Source organism: Cherax quadricarinatus, chromosome 69 (genome assembly GCF_038502225.1).
Source record: "Cherax quadricarinatus isolate ZL_2023a chromosome 69, ASM3850222v1, whole genome shotgun sequence".
In the NCBI taxonomy this organism is placed as follows: Eukaryota; Metazoa; Arthropoda; class Malacostraca; order Decapoda; family Parastacidae; genus Cherax; species Cherax quadricarinatus.
Window position 1 is genome coordinate 4,008,978 of NC_091360.1, and position 16,574 is coordinate 4,025,551.

Consider the following 16,574-nt stretch of genomic DNA (forward strand, 5'->3'; position numbering starts at 1 on the left):
ACACATGTAATGGTAGTCTTGATCCTCCGCCCGCTAAAAGAAGTCCGTTCTCCGGCCAATCAGACTGTTGACGAAGAGCAAGAACAAGTCATTATTGATGCATCTTGTCGCTTTAAGGAAAACTTTCTCTAGTTATGACTTGAAGCCCTCGTTAAAGGAGAACTTTGTCCCATTAAAGTCGCGTTCGTCTACATGTGCGTTAATCTTCAGTATTTTGGCAAGTGACTCCCTCAGCCAGGCTGCTGGTAGGATCATGTAGCTCATCCTTTGGCTACTCACATAGTTACGAAACAGAATGATTATCTGCAGAGTTAGAAATATAACGTACAAGAAATAACAGAAACACAGTGCAACTGATGGAACTCTGATACCAGGAACTGACAATGGAGAGAGAGAGAGAGAGAGAGAGAGAGAGAGAGAGAGAGAGAGAGAGAAAGAGAGAGAGAGGGCAGCCAGCAATACACTTACTTTTCGTCAAACGGGAACACAGAGAAAAACTTTTTATTAAGAGTAAGGGCGACACAGAGGCATTCACCAATACATCAGAGGAAAATTTAATTTAATTGCAATACAAGAATAAAGGGAGATTGTCAAGTATGGATATGAAATTTCTTTTGGATCAATATCACATACACCTTTGTAGATTAAACATTGCAAATTGGTTTTATCTATTGTATGTGCAACGGGAATGATATATATATATATATATATATATATATATATATATATATATATATATATATATATATATATATATATATATATATATATATATATATATATATATATATATGCAAAACAACCACTCTGAAAGAATAGAGAAATTCCAAGCGCTTTCGTGACTACTCACATTATCAAGGAAAGCGCTTGGAATTTCTCTATTCTTTCACAGTGGTTGTTTTGCATATTCTGAAATCACCTGTTTACTGCGATCTTATTGCATATATATATATATATATATATATATATATATATATATATATATATATATATATATATATATATATATATATATATATATATATATATATATATATATATATATATATATATATATATATATATATATATATATATATATATATATATATATATATAAATATATATATATATATATATATATATATATATATATATATATATATATATATATATATATATATATATATTTCATTAAATCCCCCATTCCTTGGAATGTGTAACATACACCATTATTTCAGGGAATACTAATGTATAATGTAGTTTTGTCTGGCAGCTCGCCTAATTGCTGAGTGTAATTTGATATTGCCTAATGAGTTCTAGTTTGTAAAGGCAAATCGATATTTCAATTAGAACTTGTGTGGGAACGAAATTAGAAACTTTCGCCAAGGGAAAGCTTGTTGGACAATTATGAGACAAAAGATAAATGTCCACAAGGGCGAGGCCAGCGTGTGGAGGAGGGAACCTTTGCTGAATGATCCACGTGGTTTTAGCGCCTCGTACGATGAAAATAATAAGGACAAAACTACTACTATTACTATTTCTGCTACTACTACTACTACTTCTACTACCACTGCTACTACTAATTGTACTTCTACTACTACTACTACTACTGCTACTTCTACTATTACTGCTACTGCTAATACTACTACTATTACTACTACTACTACTACTAATACTACTACTACTACTACTTCTACTTCTACTACCACTGCTACTACTAATTGTACTTCTACTACTATTACTACTTCTACTATTAATACTACTACTGTTACTACTACTACTACTACTACTACTACTACTACTACTAGTACTACTACTACTACTACTACTAATAATAATAATAATAATAATAATAATAATAATTATTAGTATTATTATTATTGTTATTATTATTATTATTATAATTATTATGATATTAATTATAATAATAAATTTGAAAATAATAATATAATTAATAATTTAATTTCACAGTATAAACTCATAATGTAGATGTTCGTGAAAACATAACCTAATATCATAATTAACTTATTGGCCAAATAAAGCAAATTTTGGGTAAGCCCTGTAAGTCCTGTCGTAACCTCACATTTCCCGAAAAGAATTCAGAGTTCATCGTGGTGAATTTTCGACTGAATAGTCTTAATAATATATATAAAGTGTCCTGTATTCAATAAATATATATAATATTTTAGTGTATCAATAGGTAATTAAACTCAGTTACTCTCAAAGGATGTTTGACATGTCACTGATGCTGTGGTTGCTAGATCATTGCCAAATATTTTATACTTATGGGATATTATATGCTTTCTACTGTTTTAATATCCTGTCTTTATTTTTCTGGCACCTGGCACTGGTCTTCGTTTTTTATTGGAAAACACGTGATATTTTATTCTGATTCTCATACCACCATTAAAGTACAGTGATGTGTTGTAAATGTCAACTTAATAAAAATATCAAATACGGTTGTATTTGATATTATTATCGAAGTCAAAAAAATATACAACTGTAACACACTCCAGGATACTGCAATTTCACCTTAACACTCTGTCATTAATATATATAATGTTTATTAAGTTCAGGTGTTGGTGCTCTGCCATCAGCTTATATAACAGTTCAATAGCACGCAGCACGTATCACAGTTGTAAAAGATTCCTCACAAAATGTCAACATCAAACATTTCCCGAATTAGTTCCACACAGCAGCCGTCGATACACGAAGCCATGTTTGACCTTCCGCTCTGTTGCTTCTCCCGTTTACTTGTTCAATTGATAAGGGGATCACACGAGGACTGGCTCCGGAGTGTGTTGATACTGTAGTGACGGTTGCTCCAGGGATGGGTGAGCACACTGCAGACCATACTGCCAGAGGCAATCATCAACTAAATAACCACTGCATTGAGTTCTCGTTTGACAAATCTAAAACTAGTGGCATGGAATTTTTACAAAGAGTCATTTTCGTACTTATATTTCGCCATGTACATCACCAGCATAGACACACACATACACATAGACACACACACACACATAGACACACACACACACACACAGACAAACACACAGACATACAAACACAGACACACACAGACACACACAGACACACACACACACACACACACAGGAGGCAGGAGGCAGCAGGCCAAGGCAAGAGTACGACGAGAGCAATAGAGCGATGGTTGACACACTGGCTAGAGTGGCCAGAAGGGCTCATGCATGCAGGGCAAAGCTCCTGATCATGGGTGACTTTAACCACAAGGAGATCGATTGGGAGAACTTGGACCCACATGGGGGCCAAGATACATGGAGGGCTAAGATGATGGAGGTGGTACTGGAAAACTTCATGTGCCAACACGTAAGGGACACTACAAGAGAGAGAGGAGAGGATGAACCAGCAAGGCTGGACTTAGTATTCACCTTGAGTAGTGCAGATATCGAGGACATCACATATGAAAGACCCCTTGGGGCCAGTGACCATGTGGTTTTAAGCTTCGAATACACAGTAGAGCTACAAGTGGAGGGAGAAGCAGGAAGGCCAGGACGAATGAAGCCAAACTACAAGAAAGGGGACTACACAGGAATGAGGAACTACCTGAACGGGGTTCAGTGGGACAGAGAACTGGCAGGGAAGCCAGTTAATGAGATGATGGAATATGTAGCAACAAAATGCAAGGAGGCTGAGGAGAGGTTTGTACCCAAGGGTAACAGGAATAATGAAAAAGCCAGGATGAGCCCATGGTTTACCCAAAGGTGCAGGGAGGCAAAAACCAAGTGTGCTAGGGAATGGAAGAAATATAGAAGGCAAAGGACCCTGGAGAATAAGGAGAACAGTCGTAGAGCCAGAAACGAATATGCACAGATAAGAAGGGAGGCTCAAAGACAATATGAAAATGACATAGCAGCGAAAGCCAAATCTGACCCGAAACTGTTGTACAGCCACATCAGGAGGAAAACAACAGTCAAGGACCAGGTAATCAGGCTAAGGAAGGAAGGAGGAGAGACAACAAGAAATGACCGTGAAGTATGTGAAGAACTCAACAAGAGATTCAAAGAAGTGTTCACAGAGGAGACAGAAGGGACTCCAGAAAGACGGAGAGGTGGGGCACACCACCAAGTGCTGGACACAGTGCACACAACCGAGGAAGAAGTGAAGAGGCTTCTGAGTGAGCTAGATACCTCAAAGGCAATGGGGCCAGATAACATCTCCCCATGGGTATTGAGAGAGGGAGCAGAGGCGCTATGTGTACCCCTAACAACAATATTCAATACATCTATCGAAACAGGGAGATTGCCTGATGCATGGAAGACAGCAAATGTAGTCCCAATCTTTAAAAAAGGAGACAGACATGAAGCATTAAACTACAGACAAGTGTCACTGACATGTATAGTATGCAAAATCATGGAGAAGATTATCAGGAGAAGAGTGGTGGAACACCTAGAAAGGAACGATCTCATCAACAGCAGCCAACACGGTTTCAGGGACGGGAAATCCTGTGTCACAAACCTACTGGAGTTCTATGACATGGTGACAGCAGTAAGACAAGAGAGAGAGGGGTGGGTGGATTGCATTTTCTTGGACTGCAAGAAGGCGTTTGACACAGTTCCACACAAGAGACTGGTGCAAAAACTGGAGGACCAAGCAGGGATAACAGGGAAGGCACTACAATGGATCAGGGAATACTTGTCAGGAAGACAGCAGCGAGTCATGGTACGTGGCGAGGTGTCAGAGTGGGCACCTGTGACCAGCGGGGTCCCGCAGGGGTCAGTCCTAGGACCAGTGCTGTTTCTGGTATTTGTGAACGACATGACGGAAGGAATAGACTCTGAGGTGTCCCTGTTTGCAGATGACGTGAAGTTGATGAGAAGAATTCACTCGATGGAATACCAGGCAGAACTACAAAGGGATCTGGACAGGCTGCAGACCTGGTCCAGAAATTGGCTCCTGGAGTTCAATCCCACCAAGTGCAAAGTCATGAAGATTGGGGAAGGGCAAAGAAGGCCGCAGACGGAGTACAGTCTAGGGGGTCAGAGACTACAAACCTCACTCAAGGAAAAAGATCTTGGGGTGAGTATAACACCAGGCACATCTCCTGAAGCGCACATCAACCAAATAACTGCTGCAGCATATGGGCGCCTAGCAAACCTCAGAACAGCATTCCGACATCTTAATAAGGAATCATTCAGGACCCTGTACACCGTGTATGTTAGGCCCATATTGGAGTATGCGGCACCAGTTTGGAACCCACACCTAGCCAAGCACGTGAAGAAACTAGAGAAAGTGCAAAGGTTTGCAACAAGACTAGTCCCAGAGCTAAGAGGTATGTCCTACGAGGAGAGGTTAAGGGAAATCAGCCTGACGACACTGGAGGACAGGAGAGATAGGGGGGACATGATAACGACATACAAAATACTGAGAGGAATTGACAAGGTGGACAAAGACAGGATGTTCCAGAGATTGGACACAGTAACAAGGGGACACAGTTGGAAGCTGAAGACACAGATGAATCACAGGGATGTTAGGAAGTATTTCTTCAGCCACAGAGTAGTCAGTAAGTGGAATAGTTTGGGAAGCGATGTAGTGGAGGCAGGATCCATACATAGCTTTAAGCAGAGGTATGATAAAGCTCACGGCTCAGGGAGAGTGACCTAGTAGCGATCAGTGAAGAGGCGGGGCCAGGAGCTCGGACTCGACCCCCGCAACCTCAACTAGGTGAGTACAACTAGGTGAGTACACACACACACACACACACACACACACACACACACACACACACACACACACACACACACACACACACACACACACACACACACACACACACACACACACACACACACGCACACACACCCACTCACACACACACACACACACACACAAACACACACACACACACACACACACACACACACACAACAACAACAAAAAATTTCGTTGTGTACGTACGCCTGAACAGTACAGAACCAGAATGTGTAAATAAGTAACCAAATCATACTGTTAGCAAACACTGAAACCACAAGCGAGAACGCAGAACTTCTTTCAGAGTTGAACACAGAAAAAACAAGACATCACATCTTTCATACCTACGGAAAATGCAGCATCTCTAAGAAAACAACATGTTAAAATCTTCACTGAAATACAGCGCCATGAACCTTGCCAACACCTGCAAAGGTTATGGAAAAGAGGATTTCAGAAAAGAACTTTACTTTGGCGCTTAGTCTGTGGCACAGACTTCCTCTTTATTGAAGCGAAACGTCTTAATAAAGTTCCACTCTGTAATTCTTTTTTTCTGTAATTAAGTCTTTTGCGCCGTTAGTGTACACCTTAACAGCAATAAATGTAATATAAGCATTCACGAAGACAGAGAGGCGGCAACACATGAGACCAATATCTCAGTCGAGTATTCAGTGGCAGGAGATTGATGAAAATAATATGAGAAAAGTGACGAAGCAACCGAAGGTCACGAGAATTACATCAGGACAAACACACGCTTTCCAAAATAGAAATTACTCCCTGCAGAATCTGCATGAATCCAGAACTAAGAGTTGAATAATCGGTTAGTGGAAGGAGGATCCAGCCTATTCCTCGCGTCAAAAGCGTTTACCGGTACTTGAAACGGAATCTACACTCTGTTGTAAAGAAACTCAGGGATATTAAATAAGAAAATGAATTATTGGAAGACTGTAAATTCCTAAATTATAGTTCGTTTTCATGAAGATTACAAGGTTGATGACTGTAAAATTAAAAATGCATTCCTGTGTAACAGAGAATGTAGAAGAATGAATAAAAAACAATTTGAGCGATAGGTAAAGTGAAGAAATAGCTGATAAAACGTAACTAGCAGATTTATGCAAGATTTAATAATGAAAACTTTACTCTTTCAGGTGTATGGAAACGACCAGCCAAAATGACATGATTAACGTACCTTAGTGAAGACAATGATTCAACTTGAAAAACCAAATTTTTACTGGGACAATATTTCGCTCTCAGCAGAACCTAATTAAGCCATGACTTAACGAACCTCCACACAGTATGTTCTTGATCACGTGTCATTGTGTATGACACAATATACTCGAAGCTTAGGAATTAATAGCTTTCAAAACTAGTGTTATAAAAGCAGATAAAATAATAATTGAAGGAATAACTGAGTTTTAAAATCCGCACACTCATCTACAGTTCAGTCACGGCATTATGCCGGGGCGCTCACCCGGTATAATGCCGTGACGAGCATTGTATATGACTCCACTGGGTATAGACTTTCCCAAGAACATAATACTGGGTTACAGATCCAGGAATTATATCAAGATCTCCCGCTGTGCCAAAACTTCAGATAACATTGGATAATTAGTGCATCTCTACAGAGATAGAGCGAGCAACAGCATTGTTCACCTAGCATGGGGGACTAACGCAAGCATTAATTAATATTTTGTATGTTCTGATGAATGACTAGCTGTAGAAGCCAGTTAACGATTGAACTCTCCTGTAAGAGCTAGTTAACGACTCAACAACCTCCCTAACATCACAGGTAACTTAGGCAGAATCACCCAGGCCAGATTCAGTTTAGCGTCATATATCTGAACGCTAACTTAATGATACAGAAATCTCGATTTTCAATCAGCAGTAATTTACCATAAAATTATGCATAAAGTTTAGAGTGCCTCATATATATATATATATATATATATATATATATATATATATATATATATATATATATATATATATATATATATATATATATATATATATATATATATATATATATATATATATATATATATATATATATATATATATATATATATATATACGTATATATGTATATATATATCTTTAACAATGAAAGCTTCTTCATGAGTATTTATCTTTATTTGGAAAAGAGAGAGAGAGAGAGAGAGAGAGAGAGAGAGAGCTGGGTGTGAGGGAATTTGACTGCCCCTTTCAGACAATACCGGCGATCTCTGTATCGATCCAGTCCTCTTAGCCGACGTGTAGAGCTTTAGGCAAGAAACCTTCAGGGGGAGAGAGGTAGGGTAATGGGGGTTGACTTGATTTTGGAAAAGGGCTCTTGATCTCGGAAACTGGATCAATGTTTCCGTTAATTGTATCTAGCCTGATTACCTCATATTACTCAGATGTTTCATTACTCCAAATGCTTTCGAACTTCCCCCCCGATAATAATAATAATAATGACAATAATAATATTATAATATTAACGAGAAGACGTAGAAGAAAATCATGGAAATAATAATAATAATAATAATAATAATAATAATAATAATAATAATAATAATAATAATAATAATAATAATAATATTAACAATGAGAGGCAGTAGAAGAAGAAAAAACAACAACAACAATAATATTAATAATAATAATAATAATCCATGCGAGAGCTGAGATGTCTGAGAATTTAGAAAGCAAAAATAAAAACTTGTTGCATAAAACTTATATGTAAGAAACCTGATATTGTAGAAGGTAGAAATTACCTACGATAGATCGGTGGTCAACTCTATCTCCTCCCATTCAAACCTCTTCCATTCACTGTTTCTTTCCCATCCCCCACATACGCAACTTTTTAATTTCTTCCCTCGTCTGCTTGCTCCTCCTGTGTTACTACCACGAAACTGCAGACTGCTGACGGTAGTGAAGAATTAACAAACGTAACAGAGCAAGCTATTACTGGGGCAACGTGTGGTTTTAATCATGTCAGACTTCGTTCTCAGTTCTCCTCTGTGAAGTCAAGCATCTTTATCTGTAGAGCTTTATATTGTTTCGTTCTGTGTAGGGCTTTGCATTATTTCGCTCTCTGAAGAGTTTTTTCAAGTTGTTTCACTCTATTTAGAGTTTTATCAAGTCAGTTGCTTAATATTTAGGTACTTCATTCAAAGGGGTATTACAGCTATATGTTCCTTCATTCTTGATTACGTCCCAGTCCCAGGTGCTTTATAACCCGTACTGTCTTAGCGCTTCCCTAATAATTTAAGAAAAATAATTCTTCATTTTCAAGTTGATAAATATGTGTTATGAGCTAAAAAAAAAAAAAAGTCGGAGGTGGACTCTTTGCACAGGAGCTAAAGCTCTTGGGCCTCTCGAAGGTTTTGTGGTACAGCTACTACGCCTCTTGAAAACTAGGGTTATGGATTATGGGATATAGAGTATAGTCCTATTGGAAAGCATAGCACCTGAAGCATTTCTGTCTGGAAGCAATCGAAGACGTGTTTACGTCACATTTCGTTATCCTTGGAGGCTATGATCCGATGATGCTAATGATTCACGAAATCGTATGAACACGATTGAAAACGAATCACTAAACGGTGAGGCTAGAGGTAGGATAAAATACAGCACCAGGAGCTGTGAATCGACTCCCATCTCACGCATCTCGGTGAGGACATAGACAGGTGTGGGCTCCAGCATCCCGCGGAGATCGTAACACCAGAACTCATAATTAAAATGAGATGTCATGTGTGTGTGTGAGACGGCTTGACGGTGCTGTATATTAGTGAGTTATAATTAGGTCCGCTTTGTCCCTCTCCAGCTCCTCCCTCACTCTCTCTCTCTCTCTTACCTCATCATCTTCCTCGTCTTCTTCTCACTACCACCTCTCCTTCACCTTCCCCTCGATGAAACCTGTCCGGTACCCCGTCTTAAATACCTCTCACTCGCCATTTTTATTGCTCTCTCGGTTTCCACACGTCATCTCTTTGTGCTTATCTGTCTGTCTGTCTGTCTGTCTGTCTGTCTGTCTCTCTCTCTCTCTCTCTCTCTCTCTCTCTCTCTCTCTCTCTCTCTCTCTCTCTCTCTCTCTCTCTCTTTGTCTCTCTTTTTTTTTTTTTTTTTTTTTTTTTTTTTTTTTTTTTTTTTTTTTTACACAGGGTATGTCAAGGTTAAGGATCCCTAGCTTTATTGACAAGCTATTTACAGGTTAAGGATTCCTAACTTTATTGGCAAGCTAAGAGCTGTTACCTACATCAGCTCATTTGAAACCATTTTTATTGTTATGAGACATACAAACAGGGAACAGGATGAAGTTGGAGCCATCTGTGGGCCAGCATTTTCATTTGATCAACTGACTTTATCTCGTTGACATCATTATGCTGTACGAATGTGTTCCATACTCGAGTCATCCTGGGTATGTATGATCTCAGATGGAGTGATGTTCTGGAGAAGGGTACAGCCAGAGTGAAGTTGCTGCTTTCTGCCCGTCTTGTGGCATAAAAGCTTGTTTCACGCTGTCCTCGAAGTGGATCCAAGTGTGGTATTTTGACAATATTGGCCTTGTACATAACAGTAAGGCCACCCACATCCCTCCTATGTTGAAGGCTCTGTTGAAGTGACAGATCTATCCAGGATGGGTCCAGGCGAGAGATGAGACGTCTTGCTCTGTTCTCTACTCTGTCAAGCAGACGCAGATGAGAGGGGGAGGGCAGGCAAACCAAGAAAGTGGAGCATACTCAAGGTGTGAGCGTACTTGTGCCTCGTACAGGAGCTTGCAACCCCTACTGTCAAGCAGATGCGAGATACGGCGAAGTGCTGTAAGCTTCCTGGCTGCCTTGTTTGCAAGATTTACAACATGGTTCTTCATGGTTAGTTTGGAGTCAAATTTCACCCCAAGGATATCAGCTTCTTCTCCAGGTGCCAACACCCTCCCATTCATCCTTACTACTGCACCACCATTACCATCATGGTGCCTAGAGACGATCATCATTTGCGTTTTCTCAGGTGCAAATGTTACTTGCCATCTATTTCCCCAAGCTGATATAGCTCTCAGCTGGTGATTGGTGTAGCTTAAAGCAGCTGGCATTTCTTCTCTTGGATAAGTGAATGTCAGTGTACAGTCGTCTGCATATGCATGTGATTCTGGGATGAGATGAAGAAGGTCGTTGAAGTAGACATTCCATAACAATGGACCCAGCACGCTTCCTTGTGGAACACTTGCCCCAATAGGATGTCTTGCTGATTCCGTTCCATTGAGAACTACACTTTGAGATCTACCATGAAGGTAATCACTGAGGAGACATAGCGTAGAGCCTGCAATTCCCATTGCTTGAAGTTTTGCTAAGAGGCCCTGGTGCCACACCCTGTCGAAAGCGCCAGCAATGTCCAGTGCTACCACCCAGCTTACTTTGGATTCATCCAGTGGCTGGTGCCACTTAGTGGAGAGGTTTAACAACAGATCAGCAGCAGAGTAACCTTTCCTGAAGCCATATTGACGATCACAAAGTAGTGAGCGGTAGTCAAAAAACTGTCATTTGTCTTGAGATTATTGTCTCAAGGATCTTACCAGTGATTGACAGGAGTGACACTGGTCTGTAGTTGCTGATTTCTGCTCTGCTCTTCTTTTTGTGAACAGGGACTACATTTGCCTCTTTCCATAGAGAGGGCCATTTACACTGTACTAGGCAGTGCTGAAAGATGCGAGTTAGAGGTGCTGCTAGCTGGTCTGCACATCTTCTCAACAATCTTGGGCTCAACTTGTTTGGGCCCACAGCCTTTTCTTGGTCAAGCGATTTAAGAAGGAAATGCACCTCCCCTGCCTTATTGTCACCACGGACAGTTTTGACACAGTTCTTGCAGCTAGCCAAGGAGGGTCCCTTGCTGGATCAGGAACTTGCATTTTGGTAGCAAAGTGTTCAGCAAAGAGGTCCGCCTTCTCTTGACTACTAGTAGAGGTGGTCCCATCCTGTCGATTTAGAGGTGGAATGAGTTCATCAGGCAGATAACCTTGTCTGTCCTTGACCAGGGACCATCACGTTTTGGAGCCTACCCTACCTGATGCTAGCTTTCTTTTAGTGTCCACCTCCCATTTAGCAATGGCCCACTTTTGAACGTCACCCATATGCCTACAGGCTTGTGTGTGCAAGTTCCTGTTATAGGTGGTAGGATGTCTCTTATATCTTCGCCATGCTTTGTACTTAGCAGTAGCAGCCTCTCTACAACGAAAGCCAAACCAAGGCTGATCTGTAGGCTTCGTCACATATTGCCGGTGAGGAATGTGTTCTTGTTGTAGATTAAGGGTGTGTCCAGTGAAGGCTTTCACTTGGTTGTCAACATCCCCTTAGAGAAGAGCATTCCAATCGGTGGTGGCGAGCTCAGAGCAAAGGGCTGGCCAATTACCTCTTTCCCATAGCCAGGCTGTGCGTGTGGACTCCTGACCTCGTTCTGTTGGGATCTTAAGTGTCGTAAAAACAGCCTTGTGGTCAGACGATCCAACGTAGCCGAGGGGTTGACAAGTGACTATGCCTTCTGCCAGATCACTCACTACTGGGTCAAGGGAGGAGCCAGAGATATGAGTAGGGAAATCAACAAAGTTTCTCATGTCAAACACTGCAAGAAGGTCGTCAAAGTCCCTCTGTATAAGGTGCTGGTTGAGATCACCAACAATTATAATATGTTGACAGTTGTGTTGTAGCAGAAGGGAGTCAATATTTTCCATTAGGAAGTTGATGGGGTCTGCATGTTGCCACTGAGGTCTGTACATTGCACATGCTAGTACAGAGGTACTATTGTTTATACAGAGATTGAAGAACATCATTTCAAGATGTGTAGGGGTGGCAACATCAATGTGCTGGGCGTGAACACTTTTAGAGAAGCACACAGCAACATCTCCTCCTTGCCCTTGCCTGTCTCTTCTCATCCATGAGGTGTAGCCAGCAATTCTTGCAAAATTTTCTGGAGTCCTGTCATCCAAAAATGTTTCAACAACAGCTATCATGTCGGGACGTCGAGTGTTCACAAAACTATGTGTGAGCTCTCTCTCTCTCTCTCTCTCTCTCTCTCTCTCTCTCTCTCTCTCTCTCTCTCTCTCTCTCTCTCTCTCTCTCTCTCTCTCTCTCTCTCTCTCTCTCTCTCTCTCTCTCTCTCTCTCTCTCTCTTTCTCTCACCCTCTCTTCTCTTTATCACTTTCTCTTTCTCCTCACCATCACTCCACTCTAAATTTCAGCACTTAATGAGTTCCAGCACTCAAGTAAATCCCAGCACTTAATTCTCAGCATTTTAATTACTCTCAGAACTCAAGCAAATTTCAGCAATTTAGCATTCCTTAGCACTTTAATTAGCCTCAGCACATTACGCATATCAGCACCAGATTAGCTTCATCAATACGTAGTAACCTTTTTACATTATTTTGGGTAAAAAAATCTATATTAAAACGAGAGCTTGGTGCAGATATAATGCAGATTTGAAGTTATTTATATCTGCATTTGCATGAATTACGACACTCATTCATCTGTCAAATGTGACATTAAACAAGAAATATTATACAAATGTTTAATCAGCTGCCACTTCATTAACACTGCTGTGTATTGTGTTAATTTGTCCAGGTTTTTATCTTCATAAATATTATATATGTATATATACATACATATATATATATATATATATATATATATATATATATATATATATATATATATATATATATATATACACATATTTTTATATATATATATATATATATATATACATATATATGCAATAAGATCACAGTAAACAGGTGATTTCAGAATATGCAAAACAACCACTCTGAAAGAATAGAGAAATTCCAATTCCAAGAATTTCTCTATTCTTTCAGAGTGGTTGTTTTGTATATATATATATATATATATATATATATATATATATATAAAGAAGGATGGAGGAATTCGGCCAATTGCAGTAGGCAACACGTTACGCCGCCTCGTATCCAAAGCTGCTGTCCGAAGTATTCGTGCACAGGCAGCCATGATGCTTCAACCAAACCAGCTTGGCTTTGGGGTCTCTCAAGGAAGTGAAGCAGCGGTTCATGCAACAAGGGCGTATATCAACAACCTGCCTGAGGACAATGCAGTGGTAAAATTAGATTTCAAGAATGCGTTCAGTCTCCTGAAAAGACGTGGTATTAGCAACAGTACAAGAACATTTCCCTGGTCTCCTCCCTTTCGTTTCAGCTGGGTATAGCAAGGAATCAATGCTTCTCTTTGGAGAGCATGAAATCACATCATCGGAGGGTGTCCAACAATGAGATCCTCTTGCACCATTTCTCTTCTGTATAGCAGTTAGGGAAATCACAGTCAGACTGACCAGCGAGCTAAACATCTGGTTCCTAGATGATGGCACACTAGCAGGTACAAAGGAGTCCCTCATACATGACCTTACACAGGTAATGACACGGGGACAAGAAATGGGTCTCGTCCTGAATCCATCCAAATGTGAAATCATCTCAGTCAGTCAACAAGTGATAAATGCAGTGAGATCAAAACTACCAGGAGCAGCAGTCATTGCCCCCACAAATAGTGTCTTGCTAGGAGCACCTCTGGGAAGCAATGCCATTGACACAATTCTCAGGAAGAAATTGGAAGAGTTAAGGAGAATGGAACAACGAATAGGCAATCTGCACACCCACGATGCCTTGTACCTTCTCACAAAGTGCTTGAGTCTGCCCAGGTTGACATATTTCCTAAGATGTGCACCTTCATATGATAACCCTATACTGCACGAATATGACAGTATTCTGAGGCAGATTTTTACGAAAGTACTTAACCTTACTCTAGAAGACGGGCAGTGGAACCAAGCTACACTTCCAGTCAGACTAGGAGGCATTGGTGTCCGCAAGTCATCACAGATTGCGTTACCTGCTTTTCTGTCCTCGTGTATTGCATCCAGAGAGCTTGTAGCAGCGATTCTCCCTGAACATCTTAGGGACAAGATTGGAGTCCAGGACCAAAAATTCATTGACGGAGCAATGATCTGGGATAATCTAACGGGCTCAGAAACCAGACCTGCTCCCCCCATCAACTACAAACAATCGCACTGGGATGGTCCAGTAGTGGAAAATATAGCCTCAACAATGCTTCAGAGTGTGTCAGGGAAGGATAGAGCCCGCCTCCTGGCAGTGAGAGCCCCTCATGATGGGGACTTTCTGTTGGCTGTTCCCAACTCCAGCCTTGGCACACGCCTCGACCCACAGACCATCCGCATCGGTGTTGCCCTTCGACTTGCCGCCCCTATTCTCGCCGAACACAGGTGTATTTGTGGCAGTGAAGCAGCAGACCGATTCGGGTACCATAGTCTTGTGTGCCGTAAATCCGAGGGAAAGATTGCAAGACATGAGGAGGTTAATAACATTATCAAGAGGAGCCTCACAACAGCTGGATGCCCAGCAGTAAGGGAGCCACCCCAACTATGCAGATCTGATGGCAGCCAGAAGCGTCCAGACAGTATCACCCTTCAAGCCTGGACAGATGGGAAGCAGGTGGTGTGGGACTATACATGTGCATCTACCTTGGCTGATACCTATCTCCAATACACCAAGGAGGAAGGAGGGGCAGCTGCCAGCTTCAGGGAGTCCCAAAAGTCTAGAAAATATGGAGAACTTGCCCATCATTATATGTTTGTTCCCATAGGCTCAGAGACCCTTGGCTCATGGGGAAAGAGTGCATCTAAATTCCTTAAGGAGCTGGGAAAAAGACTCATCAGGGTAACTAGGGATCCCAGGGCAGCTAGTTTTCTGTTCCAGCGGCTCAGTGTGGCTGTTCAAAGGGGTAATGCCTGCTGTATTTTGGGCACACGCCCCAGCTCTGAGGAGCTGGATGAGATTTTCGCCTTATAATCGGTGATACACACGTAACAACATGTACCTTATATGCCACCTTTATATCAACAATGTATCTCTTAAATCTTCTGTACCATATTATGTAATAAAATATTCCTATTGGTAAAAAAATATATACTAAAAGATGGGGTGGTAGGGGAAGCGGAATATTCAAACGGCTTCAGGAAGAAATCCAAATATTCTTCCTTGAAGCCTTTTCATCCACTTATACATACATATATATATATATAAATATATATATATATATATATATATATATATATATATATATATATATATATATATATATATATATATATATATATATATATATATATATATATATATATATATATATATATATATATATATATATATATATGCAATAAGATCACAGTAAACAGGTGATTTCAAAATATGCAAAACAACCACTCTGAAAGAATAGAGAAATTCCAAGCGCTTTCGTGACTACTCACATTATCAAGGAACTATGAAAGTGAAGCATCCAAGGAAGCTATATAAGGGGTCGGCCAGCACCTCACTATCAGATCCCACAACGGTTAAACACGTGACGCGCGGCGAGCCAACTTGGATAGGTCCTTTGCAAAACTCACCCCCAAGCTATTTATTTGTCCAGTGTATTATTAAATTCTACCCAAATTCTATTAATTATAAATGGATCTAATTTATATAAACCAAAGGAAATATTCATATTATTGTCAAAACTGCTTTTTATGAAACAAGATTCAATTATATTCCTGTCGACCATGGACTTGCTTGATACTACTTTCTCAACTTTTTGAAAATCAATTGGATGGTTAAAATCTCTTACATGAATAAATAGAGCATTGGAATCTTGTCCAGTTCTAATGCTATATTTATGTTGTTTTAATCTTAGTTCGAGATTTTTACCAGTTTGACCGTAATAAACTTTATCGCAAATTTTACAAGGAATCTTATAGACACATCCATCAGTATTTTGGGGGGAATTCTTAATCAAAAGTTTTTTTACTGTATCAAGATTTTTGAATAC